Source organism: Paralichthys olivaceus, chromosome 8 (assembly GCF_024713975.1).
Source record: "Paralichthys olivaceus isolate ysfri-2021 chromosome 8, ASM2471397v2, whole genome shotgun sequence".
In the NCBI taxonomy this organism is placed as follows: Eukaryota; Metazoa; Chordata; class Actinopteri; order Pleuronectiformes; family Paralichthyidae; genus Paralichthys; species Paralichthys olivaceus.
In genome coordinates this window covers 11,286,722-11,305,333 of record NC_091100.1, presented here as the reverse complement: position 1 = coordinate 11,305,333, position 18,612 = coordinate 11,286,722, and the positions used below count along the sequence as shown (strand labels likewise).

At 40.1% G+C, this 18,612-nt stretch overlaps 1 protein-coding gene across 4 annotated transcripts in view; it reads right to left on the bottom strand.

The window, feature by feature from the left end:
* The window catches only part of dlc1 (DLC1 Rho GTPase activating protein), an 85,096-nt gene that overhangs the window by 25,939 nt on the left and 40,545 nt on the right, over nt 1–18,612 (bottom strand). The window lies entirely within an intron of this gene.

Genomic DNA, 18,612 nt, shown 5'->3' with positions numbered 1-18,612 from the left:
CTTTAAGAACTATGTCAACAGATAAACACCAAGGTGCATACACAGGATAACAGAAAACGTGAGCCTGTGTGCTCATGTGTGCTCATAAAATTGAGGACAACCTCGTGCCATTTCCATTCTAAATCTGTAACCTGAAGGAAGATACAGATAATGAGGGGCTGTTAGTGTGTGTGAGAAAGATATGGAGGACACCGAGAAAAAAAGCAAGGGGAGATGAGGAGAGATTACCAAACAAGGCCAAATCCCCGAGCCACAAAACCCGACCACCCAGAGGTTGCACCCAAAACCCCAACCCAAAGCTCCCCTCGTCAGGATGAGGTGGGGGTGTCACGCTCTCAAGTTGTTTAGTGGAGATAAATACAAAATAATGCCAGCGCTTGTTGTTGAATGTGTGTGGTAAAGTGTGAGAGACGAGCAGACTGCTGCTGCTGCCAGTTGCTTATGGGCAAATGAGTGTGTCTCTTCAATTTTCATTCATCAAAGCTCGTCAAGAGTCAGGCGCTTGTTTGGCTCATGATACGCATACAGATTAAATACATGCATATAATAAGGGCTTTGGACAAAAGACAGGAAATGCAGAGATGCATCAGTGTTACCACAGACAGACACAAGGGATTAGAGCTGGAATTAGACGTAAGCAAAATGTTGGAAAGGGAAGTTTTAGCGGATTATCGCATGATTCAATGTAACTCATGTCTCAAGCTGTTCTAAAATTTCACATCTTTAATAAAATAAAAGTCTAGGTGTAAAAGCAAAACAGACCACAAACATTTTATTCCAATAAAACAGGCCTTGTTAAGGTGTTGCTGCTGGGTTTGTTGGGCGAAGCTACTGTTGTAGGCTGTAAACTTTACAGTGTCACCTCTGACTCCAAAACACAGAAGGAGGGGCCAGAGGAGAGGAATGGAGAAAGGGAGAGAAACAAATAATAAAAAAATTATAAAAATACCTTTATGCAGACAGATATATACAGGGAAATAAAGAAAAAACTGTAAAAGACAAAAAAAGGACAGAGAAGAGAAGAGGATAATGCAGGATGGAGATGAAAGATTCCCCCCCGCGAAAGATAGACCTCCTCTGGGTTCGCCTTGGGGTTTATGCTCCCCTCTCCGCTATTCCTAACCCCAAACAGCGGGGCCAGGTGAGGGTCAGCGGACGGACGTGTCCGTCCAACACACACTCACACCCAAGGCAATGTCAACAAAGACTTGAGACAAAAGAGATAGCCAAATTATGAGTCTGCAAAGGTCACAGCGGCCGTCCTATAATACAGATGAACATGTTAGAGGGGTGTGTTTGTGTGTGTGTAAATGTCTAACCTCTGATTTATTTATGGTTGATATAGTTTCTGATAAAAAGGCCATAAAGCACCACTGACATGTAATTAAAAACAAGGAGGAGAAGAACATTTATGTATTTATTACCAAGGCCACTTTTTACTGTTTACTACTTTACAAGTACTAATTAACTTTGTGCATTTATTTTATTCAGAGGCAGGGTAGAGGGATAGCAACTCTTATTCTGCATCTGACTGCCAAAACTTGGATCTAAAGCCTCCCATGATAAGCTTGTGTCCTCTCCCCTGATGCAGTCTGAGATAAAGACTTTAACTGCTGTTTGTGTGTATGTGTGTGTAAGCAAATGCGAGGGGGTGAGTGAGAGGGGGGACTCAATCTTTTCATAACAGGAATCTCTAGAAATAGCTCATCCATGGTCTTGTGGATCAGCCCAATAAGACACTGATGATAGAGAAAGAGAGAGAGAGAGATAAGGATAGAGAGAGAGAGCATGTGCCTCCACACACAATGGACACGAGGAGTAAATGCAGGGAGACAGAGGCCTGAACCAGCACACACACAAACACACACACAAACAAAGGAAGTGTGAAGCAGACAAGAGGGCCAAATGCCTCGCCGACACCCTCTCCGGGCTTTGATGGACTGACCACGATCACAATAGAGACAGGAGGCTGACACACACACTTACACAAACAATGAGTCGCTGCTGTACCGCCATATACTTTTCATCCATGATGCTGTGGTTCTTTATGTTGGATCATCTGTTTATCATTGAAGTTTCACTCGTCCAACACAAGCAGCGGTGATGGTCTTTTGAGACTGCGCCCAAGTACAAAAACACAAACAAACTCTAAAGCAAGAACCACTGGACATCTGCTGTGTGCAGGGTTAATGGGTTCTTATGAGTCTTGAGTGTGGTTTTGTCTGCGTGTCCACTCAAGTGTAGTCTGCACAGCTTCCCATATTTTTAATTATTATGACTTAACCAAATAACAAGGGCAAAAAAAAAGGAAACACCAACTTTCACATTCAATGAAACTGAGTAGGTTTTAACATGCAGTTGTAACTTCGGCCACACAACAGTAAGAAAGGACCTAGTGTGAAGATGTCGTGGAGCAGCATGGGATCATGGGAGTTATGTCAATGAAAATCTACCTGACACGACTTTGGTGCAAATCATGTTCACAGAAGTTTTATTCACTTTAAGCTGCAAACAACAGTTAATCATGATTCCATGAGTGACCTATACAAAGAGTGGAAGGAAAAAACAGCGTGTGTGTTTTTCCTTCATCACACATCATTTACCACAGGATTTATAGCAGTCAACAAAATATATAGCAGATATTTGCATAAAGAATTGTTAACCATTATATATTTAGGCTATATAAGTAGCCTATATAATGGTTTCTGCTTCAAACATTTTTGATGAGAAAGAATCTTGATATCAGATCATTTGCAGTTGACAATAGAATTTTATTGGATTTGTACATCTCTTTAAAGTATGTAAATCAACTCCACTATTCATTATTCTTGCTAAATGTTTCTGTGCACATGAACTACATCTTGGATGTAAACCTGCGATACCCACAGAAAACCAGATGAATAAGATCCAGATCAGTGTTAATATATCTGAGTGGATCTTTAGCTCTTACATAAAATGACTGGTGGAATCTGTGCTCAGTTCATCTCAATTTTGGAATGATGTTAACAGACAAAATATTGTGTACTGTGTTAAGATATGGAGCATGGTTGGTCATGTTGCATGAAACATTGCCTTGATTGTTTTAGAAGTGTGAAACGATACCAAAAATATTTAACAACTCTAACTATGGGAGTACATTGTTACACTGGCGTCCAGAGTTTGCAGAGTTTTTGAGCAGTTGGCTCTAAATCTTTTGCTTTGAGCATCAGTATCATATTTAAGGAGTTAAATCACTGTTTCCCTGTAAAGCACAACCACATGTGGCTCCTGCTTAACCTTGGCTTTTAGACAATGGAGGGGAGAATTATTGGCCAAGACTAATGTGCAAATGCAAAAGCAAACATTGTGTAAGTTAGCTCATACACACACATCTGTGAGCCTACACACACAGTATTGCATGTGTGTGTGCAAAAACAGTCAATGGTTGTAGATTTACACATCACAGATTGTATTATTCGCTAGCAGATTAAATTTGCACCTCAACAGACATGTTGCATGCAAAGTAAATTCAGTACTAAAAATAATAATATAGAACTTCTTCTCTTGCTATTGAAATTCAGTGAAAAGGTATGTTGTATAGTGTATGTTGCACGTATGTTGACAAAGGAAGCTCTGGATCTCCAGGAAATTCACTCATTTAACACTTTGAACAACATAAAGCAGCCTTTAAAAAGAACCCACAAATGCACACAGCTCCAGATAGACAGGCGTGGGGGAAAGTATCTTAGTGATGGTTTTGCTTGAGGAATTTAGAAGGATGGAAGAGGAAACACAGAACCAGGGTGCAATTGGTAGAGATTTTGGGACAGAGTGTGAATAAGGAAAAAAAAGGCATTTAAAGTTGTATATGAGGATAAAAATAGAGAAGAGTAAACAGATTGTCCACTAAAGTTGATGAGATGAGACTGCACGAAATAGGATAATGTGAAAAAAAAGTGGAAACATCTATTGCAAATTTCAGTTAAAGAAGGTTGTAAAAACTACAGTGTTTTTTCTTCTGGTTGACATTAATCTCACTGCTAAAAGACTCATTTAAAGTACAGTCGTTACTTGGTTAAACTGAACGAAAGTAGTCGGTGTTATTTAGTTTTACAGGATCCAACACTGAAGAAACAGCATTTCAGCACATCAGTGTTTGAGTGTGTGACCACTTTTTTCTAAGAATTACAAGAGGCGGAGGTCTGATTGCGAAACAAACATGAATACTTGGAAAGTGGCTAATGATGCCAACCATATGGCTGTGAAACACTCAGCAACTATGCTGTAATGCCTGGAAACTTCCAGAATTCCTCATCCAAACCAAGTGAGGTGTAATAATTACAGTTTGGAATTAATCCATTCTCCATGCTCCCTGATTTTCTGCACTGAACACACACCTGTTCATTGACTACAATTCAAACACTATAACATCTTATTCAGACTGTATGAATTTGATGGTCACAAAACCACCAAGGCACCATTCCTTACTTTCATCACTCAAACAGTAACCATAGTGAGCAAATGTGAAGAGAATAATTCATTTTAACATTTAAATACTAGAATAGCACTCAGTAGAGCGCATACCTTAACAAGGCCCAACAGCCCCATTAAGTTCAATCAGGCTTTACGTTGGCAAAGCAAAAGCACCATCCCTTTTTTAAAGCCAACGTGAGGAATAAATCCTCAAAGTGCTCAGAGAAAAAATACAAATTTGAACATCTACAAATCTGTCTGCTGTTAAAGATCATGTGATACTTCCAAAGGCTTCAGAACGGTAATGAAATGGCCCTTCATGTCAGACTGTTTTCTCATTGGCTTGATCTGCTGCTTTAATCGCTCCCCTCTGTGTACGCAGCAGGCTGTTGCGTGGATTTTGACTCATTTAACAGATGACTGGTTTAACACAATTATTCTTGAACAAAAATGTAATGAGAAGAATCCATAAGAATGTACGGTCTGCTGATATTAACTGACATAATGATGAACTGCTGTGGATTAGGACGGAGTTGGCATACTGTTGGAGGATCAGGCATGGGTGTCAAACGTATGCCAGCAACCTTTCAGCAGCAGTGACTGATGGGCCCTCGGGTGCGAGATTTAAGTTGCAATGAGATGAAGAACCCTGAAGGGTGAAAAAAAATGGGTTTGCAGATGCCTGTTTTATTCTGTTTCTGTGAGAGGTATGTTATGATCCTGTGCCCTGCATCTGCATACAGAGGTGTCCAATAACACCTATGACACCCAACCACCTCTTTCCCTTTTGTACTTTCTTTCCTGTTTTTGACTTCGGTCATGGACTCCTGGACATATGAAGACCAAATTCCAACGTCACATATGTCCATTCTATCTCTCTCTCTGCAGATCAGCCAGTGAGTAACGCAGGAAGTTCACGCTTTAGTCTTCCCTGTCCTGACCCATGACCTCCTTTGAACCTTAACCTCTAGAAAGCCATGTGACACACCGTGCAGACATCTGGGCTGTCATGACAAACACAAACCAGGTTCATCCTGGGAGATTATCGCTGATCCAGAGGCTCCTTTGGCAGAAGTGTATGGAGCAGGTTTGAGTTTCAGAGTGTTTTCTACCAGCTCCTAACTTCATACGGCTTCTGAGTCTTGTGCTATTTCTCAGCAGATAAGATGAGAGAGAGCACGGCCGCAGATAAAAGAGAGATGAGATGTATGTCAGACACACGACACATGACAGATCCTATTCCAGAACTGAAAGAAGAAAAGAGATCAGTGCCTGAAATCAGCTTCTTTTCATCATTGTTGAATATATTACTTTTAAAAACTGATAAAGTGATTGAAAGGTTTCTACTCTTTTGATACTAAATCAAGAATCTCCTTTGGATGACTTAAAACATATGATTTCTTATATTCTGATTCATCCTTGAGGTTAAATGGCTTTTTGCTTTAAACAGGAAAGCAAAAATCAGCCCATAAATATTAATTCATTCCTCATGTGACAACCCTGACCTACTAAACTGGAGGTGGACATGAGACTCATGAGACTCCCATGCAAACCTACGTATTAAAGTAGCTTTTTGTAAGCACTGACCAACATTGAAGATTTTTGATTATTATTATGAAGAAGCCTTGGTTGATTTGGAAAAATCTGAATGTTTGTCTTTGAACATAGCTGACCCATATCCAGTGAATAAGAATCTAAGGAATCTGATGTATTAAGCCAAATACAAATAAACAGAAGGGAGTCTGTTTATATGTTTAGGTGCATTAGGAGAAAGTGGCATCTCTGTAGGTATGCAGTGGACACAGACTCACTGTGAGCGCAAAGATATCCTGGTTTTGTTGTGCTGTAAAAAAGAGGGCATGGTAGAAAAGTAGGACACAGGGTCAAGCAGTTAATTGATAATATATGTAACTAAATAGCTTTGGAGTCAATTTTGATTTGGTAAAGGGGCTTCAGTTTTCTGTGGTGGTACATTTTCTCTGGTCTCTTAAACACTTTATGTGATTAGCCCTGATGCCCTGAGTCCTACTTTAGCGACTGACTCTCTGTCTCTCCTACATGGAGACATAGCTGGTTTATTTACTTTAGGGGCTAATGGACAACACTGATGTCCTTTGTGGATGGGGGTAGGGGTGGGGTGGGTGCTTTGGGTGATGAACAGGAGCTTCAGTCAAACTTGTGTCAACCCCCCCTCCCTCATCCCATTGCTCCTCATCAGCCCCAGTGGGATGATAGCTAAGCTCCTGAGCAGGGAGGGGGACTAATACTCTCCAGCTGGAGGTTGGCAGCAGTGACAGGACCTCCATATGCCCAACAGATTGAGCTGTGGCTCTCATCGCTGACCCCTCTCTGTTTACTCAGACCCCTCATCTTTCCAAGACTGATGGAATGGGACTGGACATGAAACTTAAAACTGCAAATAAAATATTATTATTTAGTATTATTATTCAGTAGAAGGTGAAAAAGAGTAGGCCAGGGCATGAAAGTGTATCAGCAGCATCTGTGATAGTTCCCTACATCGAAAAGGGAATTAATTTTAGGCAGAGATAACAACACATCATTTTTTTTCTGCCCAATAAAAAAAGACTGCAACCGTGGTTATGTTAGCAGGCAGAGCTGTGAGAATGTTGTTTACTAATTTGGCACAGTGACTAAAAGGCTCAAATCAACATTCAGACATTGCTCACAATAACAGTGCTATTGTTTGGTAGGTATAACGCTTCCATGTATCTCTCCATTAGCGTGTTAACATGCTAAAATCAAGTCATTAGTTCTAAACACATCACATACATCTGAGGCTCTAAAAGAACCTAAATACAAAGCAAATGTCAAATGCACGGTGCCACTGGAAACATGAGATCACCAAAAGTAATTACATCAGCAGGGATCCTCGAACGACTCAACAAAAGTTTGTACCAATCTATCGGTATAACTCACTACAAGCGCTAGATGGTGAGACAGCATCACCCAAATCATTGAAACTCATCTTGTGGGAAGCATAGATATCTGTACATCATTGGAACATTAAAAACACTCATGGTAGAGCTATAAAAATTCCGGGGATCGTTTTGCATTTCACTTAAAGGAACATCACATGATGAACTGTAATTTCTACAAACAATGGTCCCTGTTTTCTCAGAGGACAACAGAGTTCTTATAATACTTATGTTAAGATGATATGGCAACAGAATGATCAAACTACATCATTGACTAAAGAAAAGAAAATGTCGAAGGGCTTTAAGAACCATAAAAACAAGACAACCCCTCATATTAAGTGCTGCTGGCTTAAAGGCAATCAGACAAGAAGAGGCTGCTGAGTCAGCTGCAGGTTTGAAACTCGATTCTGAAAATGGTCACGCTCACAAAGCCCCAGACAGCCGGGCATTTCGAGCTCACATTTCAGTGCAAGTATACTGTTAAGAGTGACTCAAGTGGCTGAAATGACAGCTATGTTGACCCTGCAGAAAGACAGGCCAAGAGAATAAAGGACCCAACTTGTTTACCACTCATAATGTTTCAAAAGAAAGCTGTTTGTGAAAGGGACAGACACAAACACAAGAAAAAAAGTCTGACATCATCACAGACAAACTCAAACAAACCCTCATTTTCATAACATATTCAGAATGTCTTATACATATAATTACAGACTTTCTGCTTTGTTTTATAGCCAGTGAATGAAGAAGGATTTTGTTCAGAGGAAGAAGAGGGAAAGTTTTTGACCCGTTACGGTTTTTAGCCCAAGAAATGTTGGGCAGACATTAAGTTCACTGACCCTGACCTCAACCACACACACACAAAAGACATTAAGTTGTCAAAGTGTCACTTAGCCAACATGCTAATGCTAAGCGCTCCAGTGCTTGTATTATACCAGCTGTAAGGAGCTAAAGTGGAGGTTGGCCTGAACACAGAGGATGACAACACTCAGCCAGTGGCCTTGTGTTCACCCATTCAGGATGGCAAAGGGGTTACGATCCCTGAGTGACAATGAGGTGAGAGGTCACTGGCAACAACTCTCGATCAGAAGGAGAAAGGGACATTAAATGGCTACTTAGTCTCAAGAGAGATTATGTTAAAGCACGTTGGAAACGAAACACAAAATGAAGTTTTAGCCACATCTCTCTTTGTGATGGGAAATAAAGGGAGTGACTCAAAAGGTAGACAGATTGATTAAAGCTCAAAAAATGCTGGATGAATTTGATAATGCTTGGTGGTTGTCCAGAGAAGAACTTGTGATGGTTCACAATGTTGCCCTCAACAATCCTTTCCTTTGAGAGTCTCAGGATATATTTTTGAAAGCAGTGGCCTAAGGGCGTCCATAACTCCTTCCTCAGACACTTAAAAGAACAGCTGATGTTTGGTGCTGTTCCGCTCCAGGCTTCTAATCCAATTCTTACTAACTGATAATCAGACGATTCTCAAAATGACTCAGACATGACCTCTCGTTAAATATCACATGTAGTCGCCAGAGGTGTTTTGTCATGGCCTAGTCATAACATTTAAGACATACTTTAACAGATCTAAGAAACTGCTTGAAACACAGTGTAGGTGAAGGGGTTCATTTTGAAAAATGGTCATCTTGACTGTTCTGTTTTTGTCTGTGATATGTTCTCATCTGGCAGGGGTCTTGAAGTCCTTCCTAACACAATGATAAATGCAGAATGGAAAATATGTGGGGATGGGAAAAACAGAATAAGTAAGCCAGAGGACCCACAACGGCTGTTGACCTCCTCATAAATAAGAATACCAACCTCTTTCCAGCGTAAAGAAAATTAAGGGTCAAGGGCCAGGTAGCATATGAGGTGGAGACGGCATGTCAGCCAAGCTTCCTCAGATGCCATTCTGGAGACCAATGAGTTACCTTAATTTCCTTCAGCACCTAATAATGCAATAACTATTTGGAATCTGTGAAGCAAATGGATGAGTGCTTTGGAAAAACTTATGTGTGCACATTCTCCAACTTAATGATACTATGTTGCTAAAATTTAACTGGCAGGTCAGCGGGATGCTAAAGGGGCAGTTGGATGATGGTAATCACAGTGTCGTGTGCTCGGGACCGCAGTGGCACAAGAGAAATTGTGCCAATTTCTGTTTGCGTTTCCATGAAGTCTGGGACAGCATCTTCTCTTCTGTCTGATCATCTAGCAAATGCGTTTGTTGAATCCTGAACAATTCACACACACACACACACACACTGAGGAATATCTGGTTGTATTTATGAAGACACTGTACTATTTTAAACTATATCAAATAACTATATCAAATATTGAAGGTTAACATGTCCTTACTGTTTGTTATCAAATCGGAGTTAGGTCATCTCTATATTTCTCATGAAGTTTTTGTCTCTTTACAATAAACAAGAAAAATAATTCATCGTGACAAACTGCTCCAAAACCAATCTCATTTTAATGGGTCAAAAATACCAACAAGATTAACTTAAAATCTCCTGTGCATTGACTGAGTAAATGAAAGATGGCTGACCCTCTGAAATCTAGAGGCAGACACTCAGGAAATGAAGGCCCTCTGGAGAGTAAACAAACAACATACCATGAGATCAGGCACCCCAAGAGGCAGTAAAATCACCAGAGATGAGACCATCTTAATGAGGCGGCAAAACTTGTTCTAAGTACCCATCTGGGATAAATTCTCCTGGAATGTAGCTGTTTTACAACATATTACCAGTAACAAGTCGTTATGCCATATTCCTATATCGTCTCACATGTAGGTCCCCCACAATGACAAGCACTAAAACGGCAACCTTGGGCACCAAGTATTAAAGACAACTTCGTCATTCCAAAATGATATGAACATCTTAAACAATTCCATATGGACAAACTTCAGTTCACTGTTACATGGATGTCATATTCTGACCTCTGTTTACCATCTTCTCTCATACTTCCCAGGTGACGACAGATGGATGTGGTCTATATGTGCATGGAGGAGGTGTCCATGCACACACAGATGGTCAAACACTCTCAATGTTTTACTTCTTTTTTGAAACTAGAGATCTGCATTTACATTTATGATCGCGATACACATGAATGTACACCCAACCCCCCTTTATTCCAGGTTTGTGGAGGAACTGTAGTCAATTCAGTCTCAGGCATTGAGCTAACCACAAATCATCAAACCCCCGAAGCACAAACGGTCCCACAGTATTAAGACCTCAACTGTGTACACTGAAAATGTGCTACCAATGAAGTTACTGTCCTTTATGGGACCCAATAATGCAAAATAATACATAATTATTTGTAGATGTTTTGTAGGGTCAAGCATCTTATTTTCTCGTCAACTCTCTTCCCCCATCTGTTTTCTTCATCCCTTGCTGTTTTAATTACAGTATATGATTATCTTCTAAAAAGCACCACAATAAACACCGCTAACAGCAGCACTCACACCATTTCTGCTGACAGAGAGAGCAAATGGTGTAGGAGAGGACCGTCCTGAATGTCTGCAGTGTGAAATCAGACATTCTCGAGTGCAGAGGCAGGACTGAATTCCACAGTGTGTGCAAATATTTGTGCACACCACTTTGGGAATCCCAAGCTTTGCCAAATCAGGAGTTCTGTGAGTGGTGGCTCAGGAAGGATCTGCACCCCATCGCCGTCTAATGTCAATGGACACTTGAAATAGCAAGCTCATTGTTCCAGCTCAGTTATACGTGGATGTTTGGGTCTGTGAAGGAGCCTAGTGTTTGCCCAGGTTCTGTGCTGCAACAATCACACTACCTTCCAGCAGCATGAGCGATACGTGGGAATTGAAAGGGACAATGACAAGTCAAGAGCGTGCATCAAGTGGGCTACTTGTGGTCTTGCTGAGAAGTTCAAGATGTCTCACTTGAGTGATGATTAGGGCAAAGAGAATCAGAAATGAAAGAATGAGTTGATCAGCATTCTGCCCACAAATCAGCGGACTGAGGCTGCAGCTGCACACTCATAGTGCTGATGGTTCAGCTTTGCTCAGGAAGTATGCTGTGTATTACTCTTTCTTTCTCTCTGCTGATGGGTTTAAACTTTTGATTAAACATTGACTACAGCAAAGAAAAAACAAACAATGACATGAAACGATGCTGAATGGTCTGGATGGCATTTATGTTAGAAGCTCTAGAGCTGCTCACTGGATCAAACATCGCTTCATGGTTCAGACTTCTGCTAAAGACAGACAGACAGGCAGACAAGACAGAAATTGCTAGATCGATAAAACAGAAAGGAGTCTTATGATGAGCGAGTCAAAAGAAGCAATGAGTGAGTTCATGTGTTAAAAGGAGAAAGTGAGAAAAGACTGAAGGACAGGGAGCGCGGTAGAACAAGCAAAGTAAACAGGTTCGGCGTGAGCTTTCTGGAGTCACTGGGTTTAGCAAAACATTCCAGAGTCTTCGAAACAAGCGGCCTTGTGAGTGCACAGGGGCAGAAACAAGGGGGCTTTAAATCACTGAACAGGAACACTGTTGAAGGACTCTAATTCAATCATAAATATCTCCCTCACACCCACATGTCAAGTAAAATGACTACCAATCATGTAAATAACAGCAGGATGAACAGTCAGTATTCCCCCGACAAAACTGTGCAAGGACAAAAAGGTTCTCTAACATAAATGAACTGGAGCAGACATTATATAATCTATTAGTACAGTGGTTTCCACATTTGACATAAGTTGTTAAATATAGTTTAGTTAAATTTTGGGAAATTTGAAACTGAGAAAAGCCATTATTACATAAACCCGCTCAAATCATACACCAGCTGACACCTCCATAACTGCAAATGAAAACTAGCCAAGATAACAAAGTCCACAAACACTGAGCTCAATTAATGTAATGAAAAATACACCAATGTGGGCAAGAGAATGCGAACGGGTGAAATCCTAACAGCTACTGGGCATGCTTGTCAGTATATCAACTTATTTTGCCTATGACATTTCTAAAATGTTTGGAAAAGACTATTTAGCCAAAGTATCATTCCCAAGGTAAAAAATAAACCCTCTGACCTAGATACACCGGTTCCACATTATGAAGTAGTTATTGAAATTCTGACAATTTATTTATAGAATATGTCATACATCTATGATTTTAATATCCTCCTTCCTGAACAAGGTTAAATATACAGTGAAAAATACACAGATGGGAAAAGACAGATGACCAGACAGAGAAAAATACAGTATGTCCCTGGCATGTGTCCCATAGTCATGTCTGGTCGAGCTTGGCTGTAATCTTATAGTGCACACACATGCATTGTAACACAGTAAAAGAGTCTGTGCAAGCTTTTAGGTATGCCCTGAATAACACACACTTACACACCCACCACACACACAGACACTGTGTTTTTATGACTATTTTCAGTGGTGGCACGCTTCACTCGTGAGACACTCATGGACTTCAATAACATCTCAGGCACAAACAGAGATAACAGGAAACTGTTCTTGGCCTACTTTATGTCCTCATGACAGGATGGGATGCAGGCATAAAAGTAAGACAGTGGTGCAGTTCATCTGCCTTGATAAAATAATAAGGAGGTGCTATGTATAGACACACAAACTGAGCAGTTTGACCTACATGTGATGGCGTACTGAAACGTGACGTGCCAACGAGAGAATCTGTACCTAGAGGAAACATAGCAGGCGCCTTAAGCTCATGTGACAGAGTAAGCTTAATGTGCCCAAATTAAATCAATGCAATGACTACTTGATAAAGTATCATAAGCAGATCTGTTACTGGGAATTAAAAAAACAAAAAAAGATTCAGCCATTACTGTTGTGGTTTTCAAACACTTTGACATCAAGACGTAGATGGAAAATGTCTGTTTTTAAGAGATGGAAATGTGCTGTGAGAACTAACAAGATCTCACAGGAGCAAAACCACAGTATGTGCCACAGCCCAACAAATAGCTAAGGATAATGAGTTGAAAACAGCAAATAAAGCCAGCCAGGGTGTTAAAAAAAGGGGTTACAATAAATGAGCACGAGTTCTGTATCGTATAGTTTGATTCCCAGCAGTTAAAATGCTTTTTACCCAGACGTAAATCAATCATAGACACCCTCATTACCTTTGCCATGGAGGTCATGTTTTCATTGCTGTTTGTCTGCCTGTTAGCAGGGATATGCAAAAACTACTGAAGCTATTTAAACTTGGTGGCAGGTTGGAGTATCAGCCAAGGAAGAACCCATTACTTTTGGAGAAGATTCAATCAAGAGGACATACTTTAATATTGTGTGATAGCCTACATGTGCAGTGTATACACTGTGTGTACTGCAAAGATCATGATGAGAAAAAGCAGGCATACTTGGATGTTTGATATATATATGAGTATGTGCAATTTGGTGCAGCTTGGCTGAATTTAGGGGGACTTGGCGGAGGTATGCGCTCTACTGATTTCCATCATATTTGTGTACATCTGCAGTTAATTCTTTCATTTTCAGGCTTAATCACTGATTAAGCTTTGGACACACTGTCCCTTCTTTGTTTGAAAGTATCTTGTTGAAGCTAATTTGTTACATGGTTACCTGCTGCATTTTCATTCAGAGATCTCTACTGATGTCACAGTGGTGCTCCTTTTCTGACTTCCTCTTTGGGCATCCCTGAGGCGTGAAATGTCCCCGCTGGGTCCCTGTAGAGTCCTATAGGGCCACAATAGGCCCAGGACATCTGTGTGGTTTAACTGTATGCAGGGCCCTGGTACACAGGGACATGTGTATGGACCTCCCACTGGCCTACCCTTAAGCCCCAAACAAAGGCCTGGTTGCCACTTAACAATAACACATTCATGCAAAAGCAGGGGAACAAAGACACAAATACACACTTGAATGCTGCCACTTACAGATTACAAATATATTTTTGTAAATCCAAACCGGGACCTAACATTTTCTGTATTGTACTCACATGTGCTTGGGCAACACAGCATTATGACCTTCATGCTTCTTCCAACTGCAGCACAGTTTTCATAGTGAAATCTTTGCTGAAAATCCTTGACCAAACCAATACCCAGAGTCCTGTTTTAAAACACCTCATTAGGAGCACACAGCCTCTATGGATGGAGGTCATCTGGTCCAAACCAATTTAGCTGAGGTGGTTACCTGTTAACAATTTGTTGCCAATTTCATCTGGTACAAGGCAGGTTGTTGTCTGCCTGTGCTTGTGTAGTCATCATGTGGTCTGAAAAGGCCAAAACTGTACCTACCAGGATTAGTAGAGTGGCATAGTTGAGGGTGTGGTAATGCAGATTTGGTAGTACAGTGCAATGTCGGTATTCATTTTGGCAATACATCGTGGAACCATTCAGACTTAGCACAAATGCAGGCAGTGTGTGCGCTTTTAGACTTTAGTTGGTGAACGTGCACACACACATGATCACGGCCAAAAATGTATTCTTATAAAATACATTGAATGCAAATTCTCAATAACCATGAAGGATGGTTACTTACAAACAAACGGACAGGGGTGAAAACAGTACTGTACGAAAATAATGCGATGAACAGTTTGTATTTATAAGTCAATTTCATGGACAAAACTCAACTCAAAAAGATTGAGGTCCGGGCTTGTGCCCACGTCCATAACAGTATAGCTCACAGTCTTGTTTTTCAAACTAAAACAAGTGAATATTCAAAGATCGCAGGACGTTTAACTGTATTAGCAGCTGTTATTAAGAGGAAATCCACCTTTTATTCTATCGTTTCCCTGGTTGATGCTGAAGGACACAAAGAAAAACAGTATGGAAGACAAAAGTGCAAATCCTTAACCCAACAAACATCTCTGTCACTGCAAAACAATTAGCTTTGTTTACGGTTTTCTCAACAGATCATTTACCCTGAGAGATATTTATTGAACCATTATTAAAGCTGGTTTCAGTAAAATTGAATGAGACTGTGGAAAATAAGAGCTAAAGCAAAAGCTTGCACTTTATTATGCAACATTTGGATGTTTGCCGAAACATTTTGAGCCAAGATGAAACTAACCAACCTTGTAGTTCCTATAACCTTCCTTCAAGACTTTGGAAAATGGACTGATTGACAAAGCTCCAGTTGTTATGCAATAGCTTTAGCTTGGGAGCATTATGATTGGCATAATCAACTAATTAAGCCTCTCAGGTAACCAGCCAAAAAGTGGCGTAAAAGGAGAGCAGAAATAACCTTCAGCCTTATGCAATCCATGATTACATCACACTGCAATCTCACCAAAGTGGCCCTTCATAATAAATGAAACTCGACACAAACTGAACTTTCTAAAAACATGACATTAAGAGAGACTGTTATGTAATATCCAGGTCATGCAAAGCAATTAAGTGCAAAAGCAAGGTTTGAGCACATATGTGAATGTCAGCTGGGAAAAAAACGTAAGTGACGTGGAGGAGAAAATAATTAATGTGCTAAGAGCAGTTGATGTGATTTGTTGAGCAGCTACCGTACGCTCGCTGCTGAGCAGCGGTGGGATATGTCTACCGAATTGTGAACCATCATGATGGAAGAAGGCATTGGGGGATGGTAACTAAGCTCCAATGATAATAACCATTAGCAAAACTCATTAGCATTAGCAATGCAGTGTGCAAAACATTCAGCTGCAACTTGTCATTTCTACCTGATGTTGAGCGAAATCATGGTGATTTATTGTATCAGCTGTAACTGAATGATTTGACAAGTGGCCTAAATTAAAGTTTGAATTGTTTGTGAATAAAAAAATAAGGTAAATGAGAGGAACTAGCCTACAGCTCTATTAATTCAATATGTATGAAATAAAGTAAGTAAGTAAGGATCTGACTCACTATTGGCAGATTCCCAATGTTAGTTACCCAGATCTGGGACACAAAAACTTGATCAGGACATGACTTGTAATGAATACAAAGTAATAAATATGTTTTTCTGTGATAGAAAATATTTCTTTCTCTAAAAAAAGAGACATTGGATGTCTGGTGGGTGCATGTCTGTATGTGTGTGTGTTGCAGCTGCTGGGGGGCATCACACTCATCGCAAATGGCCCATATTTTTTTTTATTTACTTTATTTTGTAGATAAAAAGAAAAGCTTACAATCTATCTATCTCTATCTATCTACAAAGTGAATAATAGTAAAACAATTGCAGCACACATTACCTCATAGTATCCTTTGTGCAAAAGAAATCTGCTGATCCCAAATCTGTATCACAAACTTGGAGACTTGATTTGAGTCATTGATGAATAAGGAAATATTTAGCTGAAAGATGACAGATTCTGTCATTACTTCCTTGCTCTTGTATTATCTGCATTGATTCCAGATGCCCTTTGGCCCTTTTGATCTTTACCAAAAAGCATATAAAACAGCAGAAGACATGCCATTCATTCCAGGTTCTGCTCTGTTCTAATGAGTACTTGCTGACTCAAAATATCAGTATTAGATATACATGTATATACCTTCTATAAATCAATAGGCCAAATTGAGATTCTTCTTCCAAGATTGTGAAGCAATCTAGCAGCATTAGAAGAATCAGGGGACAAGTCATCAATAGGCGTTGATGTTTGCAGGAAGAGAGAATCCTTCTCCTCTGGTAAACTGAAAATCTCAGAACTATTAATCATGAGCTGATGAAAAGCCTGGACATCACTGTCTCAATGGTACAGTATCTGTTACTGTTTTGTTGGAAATTCATACCTTTGGCCTAAAGGAGGAGATCAGGAAAAAAGAGCATGTCTGCTCAAAGCAGTGGCCTCTTAACCTCCATTCATACACCTTCACTGCCTAAAGACGCTCTTTCCTTAAATAGGGGAGTGGATTTAAGGGGGCTTCCAAGACAACAGCCTGATGAGGTAGTGATCTTTTTGATGATGTCTCAAGTAGGCACTGAGCACAAAGGGAGTGACAGCTGTTTTTTGTCAGTGGATACACTCAGTATTCTGTGACCCATGTTTTCCCCCTTAGCTGTAAACATGCTTAAGTCAATTTGTGATATGCTTATAGGTATGACAAGGGTGGGAATCATCAACAAGGCTGTTAGGATTCAGGTTGTGAGATGTTGTACAGAACTGACACGAAGTCCTTGAGAGCATGGTGTGTGACATTAGCCAATGTCATGCCCCCAAAAGGATCACGTTTTCCTTACGAGTTAGATCAAGACCATGACGTCATATTTAATTGGTGTAGTCTCCAATGACGTAAGATGCAATCATATTTAAAATACAGTTTAACATGCTGTAAAATCAAGACAATTATAATAAGGTTTCATTAATTCAATATAGGGCTTCTATCCCTGTGTTTTATTAGTCTGCTGACAAACAACCTGACAAAGAACATCTATAATCATCTTGGTACAATTCAATGTGTTCCAGCACTTCATGGCCGAGAACACAGATTTAATTCATATACAATAACTCAGTAGAGTGCACTCAGTAGAGTGCACTCAGTAGAGTGCATAACTCATAACAGTCCCCTTATAAAACCGCATTTAAACTCACTAGATCTGGATTTTTATTTGGATCTGCACCAAATTTCCCAACCTCATAGATATCAGTCATCTAAACATGCCTGGTTTTTTCATCAAGATCCATGAATTACTCTTAATGAGAAATTAATGAAAATGTTGAAAAATGCCATGTCACAATGTTATAGAAAGTTAATAAATAGATTACTGGATCCGCACCTGATTCAGATCCACATGCACCAAAATTGAATGGGTTCTCTCATGGGTCATGCCCCACCCCAAAATTTGATCGGTTGAGTAGTTCTTGCATAATCCTGCTATATATAGGTAATAGTGTTAATTAACAATAACTGAGATCACATACATTTCTTGTTAAAGCCACATTTGGCCTACACCTTCAAGAAAAGGAGCAAGTAAAAAAAGAGACATGAGTGGCATGCCAGGGGAGCAGTAATTAGATCCTGTCATAATTCTTTGACCTACTTTTTTCACTCTTTCATGTGGGACAGTGAGCTATGTGGCAACAGCCTGAAACATCCTGGACAGTGTTCGTTGCTAGTTATTTATCACCTGGTTCTCTTTACTTCAATAGAAGAGGTCAGGCCACAGGGCACTGACCTTTGGATTCAGTGAGAAAACTGTGTTACCTCCTTTGAAATGAGGCGCACCAGCACCTGTACGAACTGTCGAAGGTGTCAAGATTTCAAACAGCCAAATGTCATGTTAATCCTTAAAAAAGATCACAACTCTCTTTAAAAGTGACCTGAGCCTGTAGATCTGTGAGCAACC